The following is a 23,153-nucleotide window of genomic DNA, read 5'->3' as shown; positions in this document are numbered from 1 at the left end:
TTTAATTTTCAAAATCTTTTATTTAATATGCAAAGCGAACAATTGAAATGTAATCGATAGGTAGGACTACATACTTTAGTATTTAGTTGACATTTCCTTTGCAATTTTTAAATCAGAAACTCTTTTTGGCATTGAACTGATGAACTTGTGGAATTTCTGCCCACTTTCCACACAACAATCGTAACAATTCATCTTTAGATTTCTGTCGAGTTTTTTTGTATAGCTCTATCTAGTATGTTCCAAAGATTTTCAGTTGGGTTCATGTCAGGAGATTGGCTCGGCCAAGGAAGCTTTTTGCTCCCATTTTCAGTCAGCCATTGTTGAGTCCTTTTCGCTTTGTGGCATGGAGCCCCATCTTCCATGAATAAAAACTCATTTTTCGTTATGTTATCGTGTGAATACATCGGAAGTAGTCCTTGCTTAAGTACGCAACTGGTACTTAATTTATCGACCCCGAAAGGATGAAAGGAAAAATCAACCTTGGCGGAATTTGAGTGCTCCCTAATATTACCACTGTACTTAAGCTGTACTTGTCAATGCCTACCACGAACTGTGAAGTAGAAAAGAATTCCTCATAAATTTCGGTCTACCATAACAGAAGAGTGTTTAAGTTCCTTATGAATAGTGTCGCTAGAAAATGATATTGCAAGGAAGCTTTCATGTGACAAAACTGTAAGGGAATACATTGCTATAAAAAACAAAAAACAGAAAAAAAAGAGTATTTTGTAATTTTCATATGTATCTTAAATATAAGATTGATATTAGATTATATCAACTGTGGTATTTGTTATGTTTTATTCTTTATTCTATGATGCATCGTGCATGTATATAATACTTCCCTTATTTTCAACCCCCATGACTCTAGAAGTATAAAGCATAGTCTGGAAAATATTTGTTCACACCAGAGACTTTGAGTATCACAATCTGAAATGAAGCGCTTAAATTTATAAAGAAAATTGTGGTGATCTGCCATGGAGCAACCACATCGACAAAGATATTGGTGATTACCCACACCTTGTTTCTGGTGGAAAGAGGGCTCACTGTCAGACTCATCTAACCACTCATGTAACCACTCACGCGCTTTTATTGGACTGTTTTTTTCCTTCTCTCCGGACCTTTCCTCTCTCCATGCTCGAAACGTTATACACCCCTTCTTTTTCCATCTTAAACTGAACATCAATGTAAAACATTCTATGTGTACGGCCTTCTGACTTTTGTTGTTATTTTCATAATTTTTGATTTGCATACATACATACATACACACATACATACATACACGTTGTTGAAATTCTAATGAACGAACCTTGGATCTAGGTTAGAAACCGACTCTTTCTCTATAGGCAGGAGATCTAGAAATAAAACTGACATACATACATACATATACACATACATACGTAGGTATATACATATACAATGGGCTTCTTCACAGTTTTCATCTACTAAATTCACTCACAAAGCATTGGTTGATCCGAGGCTATAGCAGAAGACACTTGTCCAGGCTGCTGTGCCGGGGCACTGAACTCGAAATCACATGGTTGCAAAACGAGCTCTTTAACCTCACAGCCATGCTTGCGCCAGTGGGTACGTGTTTATGCGCGCGTGTGCGTGTGCGTGTGCGTGCGTCTTCGTGTGTGCGTGTGCGTGTGCGTGTGCGTGTGTGTGCGCGCTGTTTGTGCTGTTGAGTGCTATGGTCGGTTGCATGTGAAATTGTCTAATGTTGCTTATAAGAAGGGAAACAGTAGAGTTAGTTGGCCCTGTCTGTTTGTCATTTTGAAGCCTGGTTTGTCTGTGATTTATGTCGGACTGAAATTGCTGTGTTACAGTGATGTAGAATAGTGAGAGGATGTGAGTATGATGTCGCATGTATATGAGGCTGTCTGCATGCTTTGTAGAGATGAGGGAAGAGTTTATAGATTTAAGATGAAAAGAGCGACTGAGAGGACAAATGCCTGTAGTACTTATAAAGATATAGTTGTAACTGGTGGATTGTGGCAGGTTCAGATCTGGCACAGTGGAAATGTTGTAAGTTAGAAGAGACGCTGAGAAAGATTGCATGTTGCATAGTTAAAGAAATAACAAGAAGTGAATTATTAGAGATTTTAAGGAACTATTCTGATGGTTCATAACCGCGAGGAGTTGGAGTCGGTTTTGATAGAGAATCTCTTGTAAATGTTTGTAGAGGGAGGAAGAGAAATGTGAATCATGCAAAGCTCGCGCGAAGTTACTGTGAAACCTATGTCTCTGACTTCCACGATGATAGAAATAAACTGTCTGCATGTGGTCGAAGGAAAAGAAAATATTTTTCACCATGGATCTCAATATAAAGCTGTGCTAAAGTTGAACTAGGTCAATGACAATGGGAGTTAAGGTGTCGAGCTGGTAGAATCGCTAGCACGCCTGACAAAATGCTTAGCGGCATTGCGTTCAACTTCACGTTCTGAGTTCAAATTCCACCGAGGTCGACTTTGCCTTTTATCCTTTCGGGGTCAATAAAGGAAGTATCAGTTGAACACTGGGGTCTAGGTAATCGACTTACCCCTTGCCCTTAAATTGCTAGCCTTATACCAAAATTTGAAACTAATGACAATGGGAATGAAAGGGTTTATCAAACTTCAACTCTAGTCTCTCCTCTGATAGTGGTGAATTTCACAGGTTGAACTAATAAATCGAAGAGCAAATCCCCAAAACAACAGAAACTAACATGGAGATCTAGGTTTCGATCTTTGGCTATGAATCCAGTGAGTATTCTTGACATACTCCATCGACAAATTTGATGTAGTACACTTTATAAGCTCGATGACCTGACGTAGTTTCCTCAGCATTTTTTGTTGTTTCTTTAGGAGGATTTAAGCAATGTAGGAAGTTTCTATGTGAGTAAATAGTGGGGAACGGATCTAAAAGCCTTGCTGATGTCTATAGTGGTTAAAATGATGTGTGCAGGAGAAAGAGCGCAATAGATTGCATCCAACATTATGAGAACTCTACTATTTCACCATGGTTTTTTTTCCTAGATTTTATATATAATTATTTGGCGTTCCTTTTGTGGAAGGAGTAATGCAGCTGCAAAGTGTGGTGGGGGTCATGTTTTAGTGTGCTTTGTGGTGTGTAAAGAAGTATCTTTATTGCTTGTTTAATTTAGTACAAAAAGATACAAAAGAGATGTCGAAAACAAACGTTTAAAGGGTGGGGATACAAAGGAAGAGATAGTAAAGACATTTTCTTCTGGTCTGAGTTAAAGCTATATTTTTTGATAATTTGTATGTCTAAAAGAATTGTTGGTTGTATATGTTGTTGTTAGATAATATTTATCCCCACTTCAACGTGAATGCTTTGTTAGAAACAAACAGTATTGCGGTAGTTACCATGAGAAAAAATGCATTCCTGTTTATATCGCTAGCGGGAAGACATACAAGCCCACTGGTCAATGACGACACCAGCGCCTGTTCTGACACTGTTATTCTATATATCGCTGGTGGCAACGAGTCGCTGCTATCTCTAGCGGTCGGGCGTCCATCATTGACAAGACTAAGGAAGGTGGAAATCACGTGATCTGGTGGCCTCGGCACTTGATGCAGCGGAGATTTGTCTCCCCGTTAGTGATATAAACAAGTGGTAATTACTGCAGTGGTAACTACTCATGGTAACCACTGCAGCATAGTTGTTCTAACACAACATCCACATTTAAGTGGAGATAAATATTACCTCTCGTCATTAATACTGCCTCTGTCGCTAATAAATATTAGTTATGGCTAGGATTCATTAAAGCTTGTATATAAATAAAGGTGCTAAAAGTTATATTTGTTTAGGAGAACATGTCACAAACAGGTCACATTCAATGGTTTGTACTGGAAGCTTCCAATGGCTGATTAACAAACACGGTGTGAAAGCATCATATTCTACACCAAGCGATTTTGAAAAGAATGTAGTTAAACACCGTAACCTCTAGGTCATCCGCCTTCAAAACGTTTTGAAATATTTGTTTAATATTGTATGTCAAAAAGGTTTGAATGTCCTATGAAGGTAATATTATCTAATATTGTATTTACTTGCAATATGATAATATTCAGTAAGGCAGCGAGCTGGCAGAATCGTTAGCACAGCGGGCAAAACGCTTTGCGGCATTTCATCCGTCTCCATGTTCTGAGTTCAAATTTCGCCGAGGTCGACTTTGCCTTTAATCCTTTCGGTGTCGAGAAAATAAGTAGCAGTTGAGCACTGGGGTCGATGTAATCGACCTTAACCCCTCCCCCAAAATTGATGGTCTTGTGCCAAAATTTGAAACCAATATGATAATATTCAGTTTATTATTTTCAACATCCATACATCACCTTTCCCCTTCATATTATTTCTTCCTAGAGATACCTTTCTCTTCTTGTTAATATTTATATTATAACAGAAGAAATCACAAACTACCTTAAATGCTTCGTTCGTGATAGTTCTCATTGTTTTATCTACGAGATATCACTTTAAATAACTGTTCTTTCACGTTAAACTGTTTTCTTGAATATTCAATGTATCCCGTGTAAATTCTTCGTAATAAATAATAGAAGCTTGCAATGAGAGAGGGGAGGATGAGAGAGAGTATTTAAGAGAGGGAAAGAAGGATAGGGATGAGAGAGAGACGGTCAAAGAGAATTTATAGTTATGAGTTCTCTCTTACACCCCACTCTCTCACATACACAGTTATATGGTTCAGTACTTCGCTTCACAAACTCGCATGGTAGTCAATCCTACTTCTTGGCTCTTTAAACAAGTATATTCTTCCATGTCTCCTGAGATATATGTTCTGAAGTGAGTTACAAACACATCCGTATCACTCTTTTGCTATCAGAAATGTAGTGAGTAAGTGACCGACCCGCTGGAAACCTGTAACCAAAGACGCTATGCTTCAACTTATAAAATAAATAAATAAATAGCCGACCAACATGGTGTACATGCAATTTTACTTCGTTATGTAGCTGTGATATTGGATGTCAAATAAATTCTGTAGGAGTCTTGGATAATTTCTCATTCCAAGCCCACATAAATGATTCACCATTTATGAAAATGTCATTCGCCATCTTATGGCCGAAAATCGCTATCTATTCACGCACACACACACACACACACACACACACACACACACACACACACACACACACACACACACACACACACACACACACAAGTGTGTAGGCGCAATAGTGGCTGTGTGGTAAGTAGCTTGCTTACAACATGGTTCCGGGTTCAGTTCCACATAGCGGTTGACTGAAAGTGAAAAAAGCCCGTCGTACATACATACATACATACATACATACATACATATATATATATATATATATATATATATATATATATATATATATATATATATATATATATATATATTGATAGAAATGGCAAGACAACAAAAGAATGAAAGATACCTCGATATTATGTAAATAGAGGATTTTATCTGTAAATATAATATGAGACAATTATTCGGTAGCCATGATAAAAGTGCGGTCTTTGTGATATGGAAAAATGGCTCATCTGGAAAAGCAGCTTAGAGCCCGCCACTTGTCTAAATTCAGTCATTTTCATAGCATTTTTTTCGATGGCCCGATAACTGAAGAGATGCTGGCGTGGGTTTCTGTCCCGACATCCGAAACTCGGAGTTTCATCGTGGCTACCGAATCATTGTCACATATTATATTTACAGATATAGGCGCAGGAGTGGCTGTGTGTTAAGCAGCTTGTTTACCAACCACATGGTTCTGAGTTCAGTCCCACTGCGTGGAAACTTGGGCAAGTGTCTTCTACTATTGCCTCGGACTGACCAAAGCCTTGTGAGTGGATTTGGTAGATGGAAACTGAAAGAAGCCCGTCGTATATATGTATATGTCTATGTGTGTCTGTGTGTGTAAAAGAGTAAAAAGGAGAGTAAGAGTATATATATATATATATATATATATATATATATATATATATATATATATATATGCATGTGTGAGTGTGTGTGTGTCTGTGTTTGTCCCCCCCCCCATTGCTTGACAACCGATGTTGGTGTGTTTACGTCCCCGTAACTTAGCTGTTCAGCAAAGGAAACCGATAGGATAAGTGCTAGGCTTACAAAGAATACGTCCTGAGGTCGATTTGTTCGACTAAATGTGGTACTCCAGCATGGCCGCGGTCAAATGACTGAAACAAATAAAAAAATAAAAGAAAATACACCGTATTTGATGGCTTTATAAGGCGCACTACTACCTCTTAGCTGTTCCAAATTCCGCAGCAGTGGCTCGAGAGCCAGCACATACAGAGGAGATGACAGTAGGCAACCTTGACGAACTGAACGTGCAATACTAAACGGTTCCAATATTTGGCCATTTACTTTGACCATCGAGCAGGTGCCGCTGTGCATTGCAACAATCCAGCCTCTGAAAACGTGTCCAAAACCGACCACTTTAAGGACGGCTTTCAAGTAGCGATGTTCTCCCCTGTCGAAAACTTTCGACTGATCTAAATTGATTAGGGCCCCACCGAAGCCAACTTTAGTCCCAGCCCTCTCTACGATGTATCGCATAAGATGGAGGTTGTCGTGGATAGACCTATTCGGGATTGCGCATGTTTGTACCTCTCCGACAACGACAAGCGCCAAACTTTTCGCTAATGCCTTGGCCAAAATCTTAAACTCTGTGTTTAGAAGAGTTATGGGCCGAAAATTCATAGCACGTCCCCATTGTCGACGTCCTTTCTAAGCAGTGTTACCACACCTCGGCTAACAGCAATAGGAATTCTCCCGTTCTGTTGCCAGTTACTGTAGACATCTGTCAAGAGGTTGCCAAACAAATCTGCCATGAAAACAGAATTCGTAGGGCAGACCATCCAAATCGAGTGATTTGCGACTTGTGCAATCGCTCATCGCCTCCCATATTTCAGAGGCTAAACTCAGCACTTCGCAGAATCTCGCGTCCATCACCGAGAGCCGTGGCAGGCCATCTAGGTACGAAGTAAAGTTTGCTACCGTCGTCGACCGATCACTCTCCCCAAACAGCCGCGTAAAGTGCTACTGGAAAGCCGCACACATCTGCTCAGAACCGAGCATCTCATGCCCGTCCCGATCCGTCAAATACTTGATCGTGGTTTTGTTTCCACGTCGCGTCTGTACCGTTCAGGCCCATCGGACAGCTTTAGTTCCTTCGTGTCTTAGTGCACGAGCCTTAGCTCTGACAACGCACCGTTCGTGTTTCGCCTCAAAGAAATGGTCAAAAGCCATTCTTGCCGCTAACACGTCGGCAGCAATGCCATTACTAACAGCCTCTTCTAGTCTGCTAACTAGTTCTGCTTCCAATCTATTTCTTTCTATTGCCAAGTCTTTGCTAAACTCTATCGATTCTACTCTAATCGCTCTTTTCAGAGCGATCCACCCCCGGTTGTTGACGATAGCCCCCGTCAACTGCCGCTTAACTAGTTCGCTAATCCGGTCCCTGTAGTCTTTGTGAGCCGATACGGACACATTCAACTTCCAGTAACCGGGTCCCTGTCTACGGGTCCTAACTAAATCGACTGGGCATTTCACAAATTTGTAATCTGTGTAGCCAACCAATTTAAATTGTGGACAACCTATGCTATCCCTATCCTCTGACCTAAGAAATACTCTATCTAAATACGATCTGGATGACCTGCTTTGGTTGCTCCATATCCATAATGGCACATCAGGGAAATCCAGTCGGTACCTGTCAGAAAGCTGGAAAGTCCTGAACAGGTTTTCGAGGCTTTTACACCTACTTCTACTATGTACTAAACCCAGACAGTCCTGTGCGTTCAAAATACTATTCCAATTCCTTCACTAGTACTAAAATGCGAGATGTTCCCAAGAATGTTTCAAGACGCCTGAAGAAATCTGGCCTTCCAGCCCCTGTTGGGGCATAAACCGCCACCAGTCTAAAGGCGCCACATTCGCTGCCTTTCACGTCCAGGACCACCATCCTACCATGTGGGTCCATGAAGATAGCTCGTACTTGGAGATCTAAGGATTTCCGGAGTAGAACTGCTACACCGCCACCTGTCCCCAATAGATAACAAGATGAGAATACCTCGTAGTCCTCGAAAATGGATGCTAGAGCGTGTTTTCCGGCCATCCTTGTTTAACTAATGGCAGCTACACCTAAATCGAGTGACCTGAGATCGTCGAGCAAGTGACCTTGCTTCCAAGCTGATCCCAGGCCACGCACATTCACACATCCCATTCTCAGAACAGCCATGCTAGTCGGACAAAGAAAATGAGGTTACTCACTTTGGATTTCGAGAAGCCCGGAAGTTCCGGGCCTTTCTACTGGTGAAAAATTTTTAAAAGGCTTTTCTAATAGCCTTTTATCAACAGATGTTTTTAAAATCCCCACACTACCTAGGAATTTTTCAGTTATAGTTTTATAAACGTTTGACAATGTTCTAATTAAATGTCTGTCCTTGGGGGTTTTGAGGATGAATTCCTCAAATTCCTTTCACTCTGTCTCTATTTTGTTTTTGTCTTGAATTATAAAATCCATCATTCACTGGTAGCAGTGGGACTTTACTATTCCTTGTTTTAGGGAATAAAGCCTTTAAGTGATTTACAGATCCAGATGTGTGGCATTTTGGCTTTCTACGCTCCACAAACACTGACAGGTGAGTACCATCCGCGAGATCGATTAGATCGGGCAGCTGGTCGATATGGGCCTGCCTGCATTGCAAGGTCAGTTCCATACCTAACCCTAACCAGTTTTGCTTAGGTAGTTTCTTGAGCTCTAATATTCTGACTTCGTCTTCTTCTAAACCTGCCAAGACCGCCGCCACTAATCAGGTAATATATATTTCTGGCGGAACATTCAACACCCTAATCTTGGCAAGTGATAGCTGGGGATTAAGAAAAAGTTGTTGTTCCTCAGGGTGGTTGGAGAATTACATCTAGCTTCTTCTACCGTCCCAAATTTCACTTCAATAGTTCCAAATTTCTTTCTTCGGATGATGTGGATCTTTTGTTGCCACACACGCCCAAGGCATCTTTGTACTTCACTCTCAGGAGCATTTTCCACTCGCCAGATTCTGAGTAGGTGTTGGAGACATTTTTACTTTGACATAAAGCCGATCTTGATCGAAAGAATATGGACAATTTTTTCTGGCAGAAAAACCACACGGCTGAGTTTAGATACTATGATTGCGCTAGATTCCATGTCTGTAATATCTGGTGATTCATTACTGTTATTATTTTGAGCTGATACTTTACCCCTATTTTCTGCAGATGTACTTGGGAGTGCAATTGGTGCCTCAGAAGCAACGCCTCGTATTGCTTCTTCATCATTAGTTTTTAAGCTTTCTTTTATTCGAAGGAGAGAAAATTCATTTAGGCGTTGTGTCTTTGCCAATACAGCAACATTTCTTTCATTCTTTTCTTTGGAAACGTTTCTTTTCTGAGTTTCAGACAGCTGAGTTTTCCGTGGCATATTGGATATTCTATGAGAATATAATCTGATTAACACTAAAAGGAAATGCGAGAACTGTTAACAGCGATGTACACCAACTTCATTTCATCATACAGGTATACTAAGCCAAATAGTTTGGCCACACCTCTGCCACTTCTACATAGGTCTGCTACCAGAGTTAATCAAAGTGATAGAAAATAGAGATTAACAACAAATTAAGGATTACGGATTAAGGATTTCGTTTCCATAAAAATAACTTACTTTAAAATTGTTTCATCTTCATGGAACTCAGCAAACGAAAAAGCGCACAGACGCTTCAGCGAAAATATAATTGAAAGGGAATAATGTATTTCATAGTTTGTATAAACTTGAAGCAATGCTATGACTATCCGTGAGGTTTTAGAACTCTGCTTTCTCTCCGGGTCTAACGGTTCAAATCATTTTGCAGAAAAGATTATTTTAACTGCAATTAAAATGTGTTGCTGCTTTTGATAGAACTTGAGTTTCATTTTTGTTTCGATATTTTTTCGATTGTTTTGTTTTATTTTTTAGGTGCAGGTATAGCTATGTGGTTAAGAAGCTCGCTTTGCAACAACGCAGTTTCGGGTTCACTCCTACTGCGCGGCACCATCGGCAAGTGTCTTTTACAATAACCCTTGATCGACCAATGCCTTTTGAGTGAATTTTGTCGACGGAAACTGTGGAAGCCTGTCTTATGTATGTATGTATGTATGTGTATTTGTCTTTGTCCATACCACCTCTTGTCAAATGGCGTTAGTTTATTTACGTCCCCGTAGCTTAGCAAAAGAGACAGTTATAATAAGTAGCACATTTTAAAATAAGTTCTGGGGTCGATTTGGCCGACTAAAACCCTTCTTGGCAATGCCTCCGCATTGCCGCAACCCATTGACTGAAACAAGTGAAAATAGTCCATTTACGATCTATTTACGATCAGGAACTTATTGTTGTAAACAGTCGCTGAAATAACAGCTCATAATCGCCAAAAAATTGTTAAAAACCAGTAAAGATCAACCAAACTGAATGCTAAAGGTCTCGGAAAATCACCAGCAAACGTAAAAAGTGATAAATTACTGAAGTAAAATTCATCAATAGAAAGTTATTTTGCGACAATAGAAATAGTGCAGTAAACAACATCAGCCATGTTGATATACAAGCTTTAACGACAACAACATGAATATGAACAACAAAAATGTCTAAACAAATGTTAGAAGAGATCTCACTCAACTACTAAAGACTGTTGTGCATGGAATATCAAACTTTGCAGTTTCATCGACTAAATAATATTCCATCTTAAACTACAACAAAATAACAACAAATTGTTATTCACCGGGAAAATGCATTAACGATAGAAACAAAAATATTTATAAAATCGAAAATTAAGAACAAATTCAATAGCAACATCGAAAAATATTGCTTTCAAATTTGGCCCAAAGACAGAAAGTTCGGGGGTGAGGGGAAGCAAGTCGACTACTTCGACCAACTGCTACTATTTTATTGAAACCCGAAAGGATAAAAGGCAGAATGAACGCCAGCGACGTAAAGACAGATGATATGGTGCTAAGCGTTTTTGCCCGGCGCGGTAACAATTCTGCCAGCTCGCCGCCTGCGATATCAGAAAAATATTAAGGGAATAAATTAAAAATATAGAAAACAAAATGAAAATCGAAAATATTAAGGCGATCTTTTGATTTAGAGACATATAAATATGAATGCATCAACTATGGAGAATATACAAAAATAATTTGGCTATTCTGAATGATAGGGAAAAAAAATAATAATACAGAGTGGAATACGAATCTTCAATTATACCACTCTACTGGAGTACAGAATACAAACAATATTTATATCAAGTGTAGCATTTTCCATGGTGATGCTTTTACCTCTAATTTTTTTGCTTAGCCCTGATACCCCATAAAATGAACTTAACAGAACAGGGTATAGGTATAAAATTGATGACAAGAAAATAAGTCACCTATTTTACATGGATGACTTAAAATTCTATGGCAACGACAATAATGAGCTTGAAGGTCTATTGCGTACTGTGAACGCATTCAATGATGATATCGGATAGAATTTGGTTTGATAAATGTACCAAGGCCACTTTCCAGAAAGAGGAAACTGAAGACCTCACATTCAGTGGAATTAGATGTTGACACAGTTATAAAATAATTTGAGTAGGAACAAACTTACAAATACCTCGGAATAAATGAGGGATATGGCATTCAGCATGTAAGCATGGAAGAGAAGTTCAAGGAGGAATGTTACAGAAGAGTTCGAGCAATCTTAAAATCAGAGTTAACTGCACGTAACAAGGTGTTAACCATAAACCCCTTAGTAGTTCCAGTTGTTATTTAGCTTCAATGTGTTGAACTGAAATACGAGCGAAATAAGGAAGATTGACAGAAAAATCCATAAGCTGCTGACTTAAGGCAGACGCAGATCGTCTTTACCTTCCCAAAGCCCAAGGAGGTCAAGGCTTGATCCAGTTTGAAATCTTTTACAAAACCACGACAATTGGACTGGCCAAATATCTCGAAACGACAGCGTATGAAGCTTCGTTCTGTCATGAAGGGGAGCAAAACAATTACTAGTACGTTCATGCATAATATCCAGATTGAACAGCATGATGGAAGTGTGGAAATTGTTGCAAAGAAGGTGAAATCAAGCGCAAAGCAATAAGCATTTGAACAATTGGCTGATAGGTAGGAAAAAAACCTCTGCATGCCAAATATGTGGCCCATAGCAAACAAGCTGATGTAGACCAGAAGCACACCTATCAGTGACTACAGAGCTCAGAGTTAAAGGCAGAGAGCGAAGGCAACTCAAGATCAGAACTTATTGACCCCGAACTACCAAGCTTCTGTGATGTAAAATGTAGTAGACCCAAAGTGCTGAGACTGCAACGATGAGATTGAAACAGTCGACCACCTAATCTTTGGGTGTAAGGTTTTAGCACCAGTAGAGCATAAATCTACACTGGATAACATGTCAGCATTATAAAATCAAAATTGCTGACAAATAGTACAAGCACCATCCTGGGGCTGTAACAGGGGAAAATGTAGTGATTCTTTGGGACTTTCCAGTATATACAGAACGGACCATTAAAGCTAATAAACCAGATATTATTGTGAAAGACCAAAGCAATAAAATCTGTTTATTGGTTGACATGAGCATTTTTGTGATCATAAAATCTCGGCAAAAGAGTTTGATAAGTTCAGAAAATATAAAGATTTGCTAATTGAAATTGAGAAAATGTGGCATCTCAAGACGGTTGCAATACCAGTGATTGTAGGAGTACTTGGAATGATCAAAAAAAGGAACTGAAAATTATTCTAGGATGATCCCTGGCTTACCATCCACGCAGGAAGTGCAAAAAATTGTCTTAACTGGTACGTCACACGTATTGAGAAGAGTTTTGTCGCTGTGAATTTTCTTCCCTTTCCCCCTTATTTCCTTTGTTTTATTTTTTACCTTCTTTCCTCTATCTTTCTTTTCTTTTTTTTCTATTACATGACTTTGTAAATGAACAATCTGGTGTGTTTACTTTAATGGCCTACCAATGTATACAGTGAGTTTCTTTGTCCTAGATGCTGGGAAGACACTCCGCAAGAAATGGAAACAAAATTGAAGGAAGATGATTTTGATAAAGTACTAGGGGCCGATTATTCTCAATCTCTAACTTCTTTCTGTCTGAGGTCAGACTTGGAGTGGGATGAGGTGCGCCAGGTCTACAGAAGTACCCAAGATGCCAACGTCACGACTGCGCGCCTCTCCGACTCCATTAAAGAGTTAAAGACCTACGGCATATATAAATATGTGTGTGTGTGTGTGTGTGTGTGTTTGTAATTAAACAGTCCTACCTACATAATGGATAAAAAAACTCTAAAATATCAGTTTGAAAACTGTTCTTAAGCGAAAAACTCGTATCTACTTTTTGTAGGCACCTAATAACTTATAAACATCTAATTATTAAAGTGGAAAAATTATCAGAAAAGCTAATTTTATTTATTTTAAAATAAATAATAGTGTACCAAGGACTTTCTATTTCTTATTCTATTTTCTCTCTCTCACTCATATATATATATATATATATATATATATATATATATATATATATATATATATATATATATATATATATATATATATATATATAAGAATACAAAAAGTGGGACAAGAACGCAACAGGCGACAACAAAACATCCAGACAGTTAAATGATACAAAAAGGGACAAGAAAAAACAAGGACGGGTCTTTCGGAGTTGTCTTTCGTCAGTCGAGTTCCAGATTATCTTTGCAGTTTCGGCTGGTTATACTCGAGACTGCTCCAATCTGGCCAGCCCAAAGGAAAATCTAAGCTAAGAGCACTAGATTCCTTGGAAGAAAACACCGAATGTATACAAAAACAAGGACGGAAAAAAACGGCGAAATGGTACACAAATACAAATGCAAACAACAGGACATTAACAACAGGTGTCTTTCGACTAAGGACGAATTAAATTGAGCTAGCGTGTGTGGAAGTGAAACCTTACGGCAGGTACATAAGAGATGACAAGCATGGATGGTAGTTGAACTAAGAAAGAAAGGTCAGGCTTGGCCGAATACCAGTCACGTGGAAGGAGAGGAGAAAGGTAGAGGCAGAGGGATAGAAGAATTGGGAAGGGACGAGAAAAAAGAAAAGGGACAGAGTGGAGTGAAAGAGGAGGGAAGGTGAGAATGAAGGGAAGGCCAGGAAGTGTGAGAGAGGGAGAGAGAAAGAAAGAAGAGTGGAAAGAACGATGTACGTGGGAAGAGGCTGAAAGAAAGAATGAAAGAATAAGAGACTCGAACGAGTGTAACCAGCCGAAACTGCAAAGATAATCTGGAACTCGATTGACGAAAGAAAACTCTGAATCACCCGTCCTTGTTTTTTCTTGTCCCTCTTTATATCATCTAACTGTCTGGATGTTTTGTTGTCGCCTGTTCCGTTCTTGTCCCATTTTTTGTATTCCTTTTTTATATACATATAGCGGCGTACGTACACTTTGGTCTCATATATATATATATATATATATATATATATATATATATATATATATATATATATATATATATATATGTACACACACACACACACACACACACACACACACACACACACACACACACACACACACACACACACATACACACAGACAGATAGATAGATAGATAGATAAATAGATACAACTCATGGATGCCCTAGGATGCATCATCAGTGTTGTATGTTTCTAGTCCTTGAGAATTGGATTGCATGGGTTGACAAATTTGGTGTGCCTGGTTTATTTAGGGTTCAGATATACCTACATGCCATCCTGCCCGGGTTTTGTGTCTCCTGTCATTATACGATGTTAGTATGGCAACTGTGAAAACCTTAAAGATAAAGATGAAATAGTTTTTCTAATTGTGGTTTGTCTTATGATGGTGACTAGCTAGTACCGCTCTGTAAAGATCCACCAACACCTTACGACTACCAAGAACTCTTCTATGAAAACGTCTGTGCAGATGTAGGGGGAGCAGGGGTAACAAGGATAATGGGAATTATGTATAAATATATATTTATTCACTCCACAAACACGTTTCTATACCATTTCCATTTGCGACGCCAGTTTACTCAAAAATTCTAAAAATTAGAAAAATTACGTAATATAGGTGCAGGAGTGGCTGTATGGTAAGAAGCTTGCTTCCTAACAACATGGTTTCGGGTTCAGTCCCACTGCGTAGCACCTTGGACATGTGCCTTCTGCTATAGCCTCGAACCGACCAAAGCCTTGTGAGTGGATTTGATAAGCAAATTTATTTCCAGAATCGGAATCTACATAGTCAAAAATGTGGGATTCCGTAAAAAAAAAAAAAATTTAAGCGGTGGGGGTGGGGGTGGGGGTCCGTTTACATCTCCTCCATGTACGCAAAAAATCTTACACAAAAAATCTTACTCATTGACAAGGCAATGAGTCGTACGCACGTGCGCTTCAAAAGCAGGCAACCCTAACGTCTGAATTGAACATGCGGCGTGTCTCTGCCAAGTTCGTCCCCTGCTGCTGACCATCGAGCAGAAAAAAAAACATCGCGTCGAAGTCTGTCAAGATCTCCGTCAGTATTCCACTGATGACCCATCCTTCATGTCGAGGATCGTGACTGGTGACAAGACAATGGAAAGGTTTTTCATCTCCACGACCGAGGAAGGCACGACAGAGCCGCAGCTCAATTCAGAGCGTGCTCATCCGCAGTACTGTGCATCGGGAATTCGTCCCCAAGGGCAGACCGTTAATCGAGAGTTCTACTGCGACGTTTTGGAGCGTTTGAGGGACGACATTCGGCAAAAGCTGCCGGATCTGTGGAGCGCAAAGAAATGGATTCTTCACGACGACAATGCACCCTGTCACCAAGTTCTCCTCACTCGTGAGTGTCTCGCCCAAAACAACTTAGTATTACTTTCATATCCGCCCTATTCGCCAGATTTAACACCTGCGGGCTTCGTCTGTTCCTCAGGATGAAAAGGCAGCTCAAAGGTTGCTGTTTTAATACCATTGTCGTGATCCAGAGCGATTCGCAGAAGGTCCTTGACTTGCTTACAGAAAATGACTTCCAGGCTGGATTCGAAAAGTGGCAGGAACGCTAGGGCCTGTGTATTGTTGTGCAAGGAGAGTAGTTCAAAGGAGATGATGGTAAAACATAACTAGTCCGAAAACTTTTTGATATTATATCTATCTATCTATCTATCTATCTATCTATCTATCTATCTATCTATCTATTCTTTCATTCTTTTACTTTAGTCGAAGAAATCGACTCAAGATTTATTCTTTGTTAGCCTACTACTTATTCTATCGTTCTCTTATGCCGAATCACTAACACACACACACACACACACACACACACACACACACACACACACACACACACACACACACACACACACACACACACACATACACACACACACACACACACACACACACACACACACACACACACACACACACACACACACACATTCATATGTGTGATATAGCGTTACCAACCAGGCTTGATCAATCAAAATTTCGTACTAAACCAGAGTTATCTCCCTTGTAATATATATATATATATTTCCATATTGTTAACACTTTCCTTCTCCAAGTTTTATTACACACCGATTTGTTATTACGATTATTTACTAGAGTATAAATACATACACACACACACACAAACACACAAACATATATACATGTATACATACATACATACATACATACATACATAAAAACGCATCCATAAAACAAACATACAAATCTGCGCATACACTAACACCAAATACTGCACACACACATATGCACAAATACCTAGATGATGTTGATAAAAGTTCCAATGAAGGAGCCTTGAATCTATGTTAGAGTCCGGCTCTTTCTCTATGGACAAGAAATACAGAAATGAAACTGATTGATAACATACAGACATACACACCTACATACATACATACATACATACATACATACATACATACATACATACATACATATGTTATCTGCAGTTATTCTATCCAGATTACAAGTTCAGATTTATGCCTGTAATTATTGGGGCCCTGTGATATATGACATACTGCCTAAATAACAATCTTGGGAAATTAGGCCTTTCAAAACCAGAAAGGAGAAAGCTAATTCGAAGACTATAGATCCAATCCATCACTGGAACTGTAAAAGTCTGTAAAATTTTCCAGAAGTTTATCATTTAAACATATATGAGCACGTCTAGATATGCAACTATATGCATGAGAGTACATACATAAAACATACAAATCTATACATACATACATACATACATACATGATGCATGCATACATATATGCATACATACATGCATGCATGCATACATACATACATGGATACATACATACATACAGACATGCATGCATACATACATACATATATACATACATATTTATATACATACATATATACATACATACATATATACATACATATATACATACATATATACATACATATATACATATATACATACAAGCATACATATATACATACATATATACATACACATATACATACATATATGCATACATACATATATACATACATATATACATATATACATGCATATATACATACATATATACATATATATATACATACATATATACATACATATATACACACATACATATATACATACATATATACATACATATATACATATATACATGCATATATACATACATATATACATATATATATACATACATATATACATACATATATACACACATACATATATACATACATATATACATACATATTTAGACCATAATGAGACCGATGGGTCAGAAGAATATTGGTCAAACTAAAAAATCAAAACAGCTACCAAGTTAAATCGCGACTGGCCAGATATTGTCGTGTGGGAGCACAAATGAAAGGTTTGTTCTGTCGCGGAAATCAGCTGCCCTCTGGGCGCCAATCTGATTTGAAAAATACAAGAGAAAGAGGACGTCTATGGACCATTAATAAGGAGTCTGCAAATCCAGTACCCAATATACACTTTCAATTTCATTCCCATTATTATTAGAGCAACAGGATACGGCTGGAGCAAAGTATAGCTGAACTTGGGTTCTTGGGGAGAGAAGGAAATCCTTAATTAATCGCAATATCCGAGACGATAAAAATCTGCAAGACCTTTTTAAGATTTAAAGGATGATGCTTTCCTTCACAACTTTGCTACCAAGTCAGTGGCCGATCAAAATTTATACTAAATTAAAAAAAAGGGAAAAGGTAAGTGGTAAAGGTAATGGCCAACAATGCCTGTGCAAGGGTTTTAAGTCGACTGCGGTTTGCGTAGCACCACAAGAACTTTTGCTAGCAACACCAAGAACTCAGAGACATGCAAAGTGCAAGATATTCAGCTCAGTAGAGCTCTCTCTTAGAGAGAGGCCTTAGAGAAAGACCAGGGGTCTCTCATTCCCAGTGGACCTACTATAGCCTCGGACACCAATCCGAATATTTCTATATACAAAGCCATACATACATACATACATACATACATATACACACACACACACATACATACATACATACATACATACGTAAATAGGTATCCATCCATACAATTGTGTCTGGTCTTGCCCTATTTTACTAATATCTTAAATAAATACAAACACCTGAGTTCAGCATATTTTTTGGATAAATTGTTTTAAAAGGATTCTATCAATTATTCAGTTGATGTGAGAATGCTGATTCGCGCAGAATTGTCGAATCAAATCTCTCCAGAAAACAGTTAAACTGAAGCTTCGAAAAATACGCTAAATAAATAAATAAGAAAGAAATGAAATGAACAAATATATAAACTGGAATAAACTTTCAGTTTAACATTTTAAAAATATTTTCTAACTGTTCCTGTAAAAGGTGTATAGTCGAAATGCATAGCTAAACAAGTGACCATATTTAATTCAACAGTAGCTGACGAAGTGAATATTCACCGAAACTCAAGATGTCATACCACGTGCCTTATGGTATATATATATATATATATATATATATATATATATACATATATATATATATATATATATATATATATATATATATATATATATATATATATATATATATACACACAATATTTTTTTAATGTGGAACGGAGCTCGTTGTGTAATTTAGCCTGGGAGTATAACTACCTCTCTGACACACGTTATATAGGTTCAAGAAAGATATCATATAGACATCCAAATTTCTCGGTAGAAAAATTATTAGGGTTACTAACCGTAGAGTAGTCAATTTCCTGGACGTAACAAGTGATTCCTGTAAGCTCTTTAGGAAGCAAAATGAAAACTTAGATTAACGTAGGATCCTACAGCCCATGTAGTATTGTTAAAGGTGTAGGCAAGGAAATTTCTAATCTTTGATAGGACGGCACCGTACTATAATGATGCAATGGGTTTGAACAAACTTGCTTATAAAACATTAAAGAAATCATCAAAAGAACTAAAGACAGAATGCTTATTTAGTTTTTACCCAATCCTCACTCAACAGCAGACAAGATTTTCCTTCACTTAATAAATAGGCATTTCTCACTGGAGCACAAATACAAGAAACTATCTCCATAGACACAGTAAAGGTCACAAACTACCTGGACCCGGACGGTAAGTCGATGATACCGGGTCTGAAAGGATTCAAAAGAAGTGTGCCTTCAGATTGGCCGTCTATGTCACATTCCGATGAATTTCTCAGAAGCCTTCTGGGGATTGCCCCGCTCTTTAGTACTAGTACGAGACTAGAATAGTATCTAAGATGATGCTACAAGGATTGTGTAGGGCTATCCGATAGGAGACGGAGTGTAAAAACCTCACAAATTCCTCAAGCATTTTTAATTCTCTTAACAACTAGTCGTTGTGCCGATGTAGACACCGAGCAACTATGAAGACATCCAGATTATATCTATATTGGAAATTTGATAATAATGTAGGGTGGCCACAATTTCAACAGATCGATTCACAAAACGCAAATTTGGTGACTTGCATCGGTCGACTTAGACAAATTCTATAGACAAATAAATACCCAACTTATAGACAGATACCCGGCCATTGGAAACTGAACATGTGTTTGGTGTGCAAAGCCTACGGAGGCCATATTTGTGAATTAATAAGGTGGTAGTTGACATGGATGATATTCAATTATCGGTGGTGGAGTGCTCTAAAGCTGGTTATTTGCTAAGCAAAAATATAGCAATTAAGGAAAATAAAATAACGTGGAAACTAATGACGCAATTAGAAAAGTACCATAGCCGACGTGCTTGCGACGAGAATAGCATAGCATTGGATCAATAAAATACGAAGGTTGTATTGCCAGAACTAAGGCGCATGTTCTAAGATACGAGGGAAAGCAAGCCGTTCGAAGGAGCTGGATGAAAGAGGCACGAAGAACTGGAATGGGCGCATACTATTCAATTAGGTGCAGGCAGCTTTCCAGCGACACTTTGCTTAACTTTTCAGGCGAGCGGTGAAACAGAAATGGTGGATTTTTGTACCTACCTGAACGGCATACCGTGGCATTCGATGGAAGATGTGAAATGCTGCACAAAAAAAAACAAAAAACATATCAGCAGTTGAAATAAGGAAGGCGTTAAGTGGTTGTACGAGAAGCAAATCGCTTGGTTTGGATGGTCTGCCTCAGGAGTTTTATGTCTTTGCGGAACTTGTTTGCCTCACGAGTTTTATATGTCTTTGCCAAACTTGTTTGCCGACGTCTTGGTGAACGTCGACAGCAGCTGGCAGTCGAACCGAAGAGAAACGACACGAAGAAAGAATACGTTATTGATCATTTTTGGCCCATAACTTTGCTGAATGTAGAGTTTAATATTTTACCAAAGGTACTTGCAAACAGGCTGGCATTTGTTAGTTTAGTCGGTAAAGCAATTAACCAGCGCGAAACCTTAACAAATTTATCCAAGGAAATTTCCACCGCATACAATACATTGTAGAGTGGGTGGGTAACAAACCTTAATTCGGTGGTACCCTTATCAATTTGGATCAACTGAAAGCTTTTGATTAGGGCAGCTATAGCTATTAGGGGATTGTCCAGAAGGCAGCTGGATTTTGGTCCCGTTTTTAGAGACAAAAGTATCTTTTCGGGGATTAATGCCGTTTTTATTTTTACAAGGAATTCTATTCCCTGTGCGCGCGCGCGCATGTGTTTATAAATATACATTCGGACGATTCCAAGTGAAAATAATCGTAACAATTTCCCGATTTAAAGCATAAGAGCATTTTTTGTCTTTATGTTGACCTCACATTTTGTTTCCCCATTCTTACTATATGGTATTTCAATTGCCTTTCCTTTTTTTTGTTTGTCCTTAAAGATAATTAAAAAATTGTTTTCCTCCTTTATGAAACCCCATTAAATATTATCAAATAAAGCCCCTTTATCTTTTATAGCCAAACATTGTTGCTACTACAAATATGATAACACACACTCATGTGTGTGTGTGTGCACATGTTTGCATATATATATGTGTGTATGTGTGTGTAAGTGCATATCAGTAATGACTTGACAAGAAATAAACTATTTACATAAAAAGCTTAGTTAACAACCTAACCACCCTTACCAACGAGTCCATCCTGTCAAAAGGTTCCGTTAGTTTTATTTTTCATACTTATTTTTTCTTTTCGTCATATGGTCTCCTCGCCTATTTCCTTCACGCGCGCGCGCGCGCACACACGAACACACGTATTGCCTTATCTTTTTAATTCTTCGTCGTTATGCTTGTCCTACTTGGCTAAGCTGGTTGTATGTGACTAACAGTAAAGGCTAAAAACGACCGGCGGAGGAGGGATTTAAATGATAGTTGAAGTAGAAATTGTTTAAATAATGTCAGTCATCTTGCTATTCGGAAGTGACGTAGAGAAGACAAAAGCTGTTAAAATATTCTAAAAATATAGAAAAAGAAACATCATCACGTTAATAGACATCTTAAAGGACTTCGTAAAATAAGTACACACACACACACACACACACACACACACACACACACACACATGATTGAGGTAGGTGTAGGTGCTTTGAAGGACTTCGTATGTGGAAGATTTTAAATGAATTGAAATTTTCTTTTTAGGCGGCTATACATACATACATACATACACACACACATACATACACACACATACTTACATACATACATACATACATACACGATCAGCGGAAACAATGCAAGTTCAGCACGAGAAATGAGGGGGCAAAAAAGAGCGTAACATACTATTTCTTATTCATTCATACGTAAGTGTGTCCTAAGTGTCGAAAGGAAATCGGACAAATACCATTTTCAAGGAAATTCGTGTAAGACAAATCTTGATCACACACACACACACACACACACACACATACACACACACACACACACACACACACACACACACACACACACAACACACACACACACACACACACACAACACTCACATGGGGTTTTAATGTTGAATTTCAAAACTACGGTATCGTTACAAATATTCACGATCTCCGGCAAAAAACAGAGGAAAACCAGAAGATCTTAGAGAGAAGAACAAAGAGTAGAATACTAATGTACCTGATGGTTTATTTGATGTCAGAAGTTTCCAAACTCCAATTTGCTCAAAACCCACATCTATTCCATTTATTTTCCATAATTAGCAGTAACTATTGTTAATTATAATATATAAGTCACGGAAACAATAAAATACCTGTGTAATATAGGGAAGTAAAAGAAAACCAAAGGAAGAAAGCAACTGGATTTTGATAATCAAGAGAGGTAAGTTTTCTGTGATTTTTCTTTCTGTTACTGTTAAGTTTCACAGTGAGGGTGAAGCAACACACGCACACACACACACAAATGCAAGGAGTTAAAGAGGAAGCCTCTACGGCATCGCACGATCTGCTAGGAATAGCAGCCAAATCTCTAACAAACTGCACACTAATAAAGGTTGTGTCAAACGGAGTTCCGCTCAAGCCCAATATGGTCCGTGAAAAAACTATGCAAAAAACATTTGATATAATAAATGTTTTAAAAAGATATGACATTCTACATTTTCAAAATAATAAGCCATATTCTGGAAACTCGCCGTGTACCGGCAGCTGATGGCTTGCGACCGGCACCGATCCGCGACCACCACTTTGAGAAGCACTAGTGTAGATCACGTTGCAACCATGTGGTTTTGAGTTCAGTCCTTCTGTGTGATACTT

General features: G+C 38.4%; 1 protein-coding gene and 1 long non-coding RNA gene across 5 annotated transcripts in view; one reads left to right on the top strand and one right to left on the bottom strand.

The window, feature by feature from the left end:
• Nucleotides 1-22,642, bottom strand: LOC149131123 (uncharacterized). Of its 3 annotated transcripts, none has more exons than XR_016238382.1 (3): nucleotides 22,522-22,642; nucleotides 20,475-20,515; nucleotides 1-550 (listed from the first exon to the last, which is right to left on the bottom strand). It is a non-coding gene; the product is annotated as an uncharacterized LOC149131123 (long non-coding RNA). The 3 variants fall into 3 exon arrangements; XR_016238381.1 differs by lacking the exon at nucleotides 22,522-22,642 and adding an exon at nucleotides 22,196-22,286; XR_016238380.1 differs by lacking the exon at nucleotides 22,522-22,642 and adding an exon at nucleotides 21,548-21,676.
• The window catches only part of LOC106878410 (solute carrier organic anion transporter family member 2A1), a 114,460-nt gene continuing 113,891 nt past the window's right edge, over nucleotides 22,585-23,153 (top strand). Inside the window, exon 1 of one of the 2 annotated variants that reach the window (XM_014927618.3) lies at nucleotides 22,585-22,722. The gene's annotated coding sequence lies outside the window, so the exon portion shown is untranslated. The remainder of the gene's footprint in view (nucleotides 22,723-23,153) is intronic. The other variant, XM_052976333.1, reaches the window with a different exon arrangement.

This window comes from Octopus bimaculoides, chromosome 25, assembly GCF_046866305.1.
Source record: "Octopus bimaculoides isolate indiv1 chromosome 25, ASM4686630v1, whole genome shotgun sequence".
Classification (NCBI taxonomy): domain Eukaryota; kingdom Metazoa; phylum Mollusca; class Cephalopoda; order Octopoda; family Octopodidae; genus Octopus; species Octopus bimaculoides.
The sequence above is the reverse complement of the archived record's forward strand: the minus strand, read 5'-3'. Positions and strand labels throughout refer to the sequence as shown.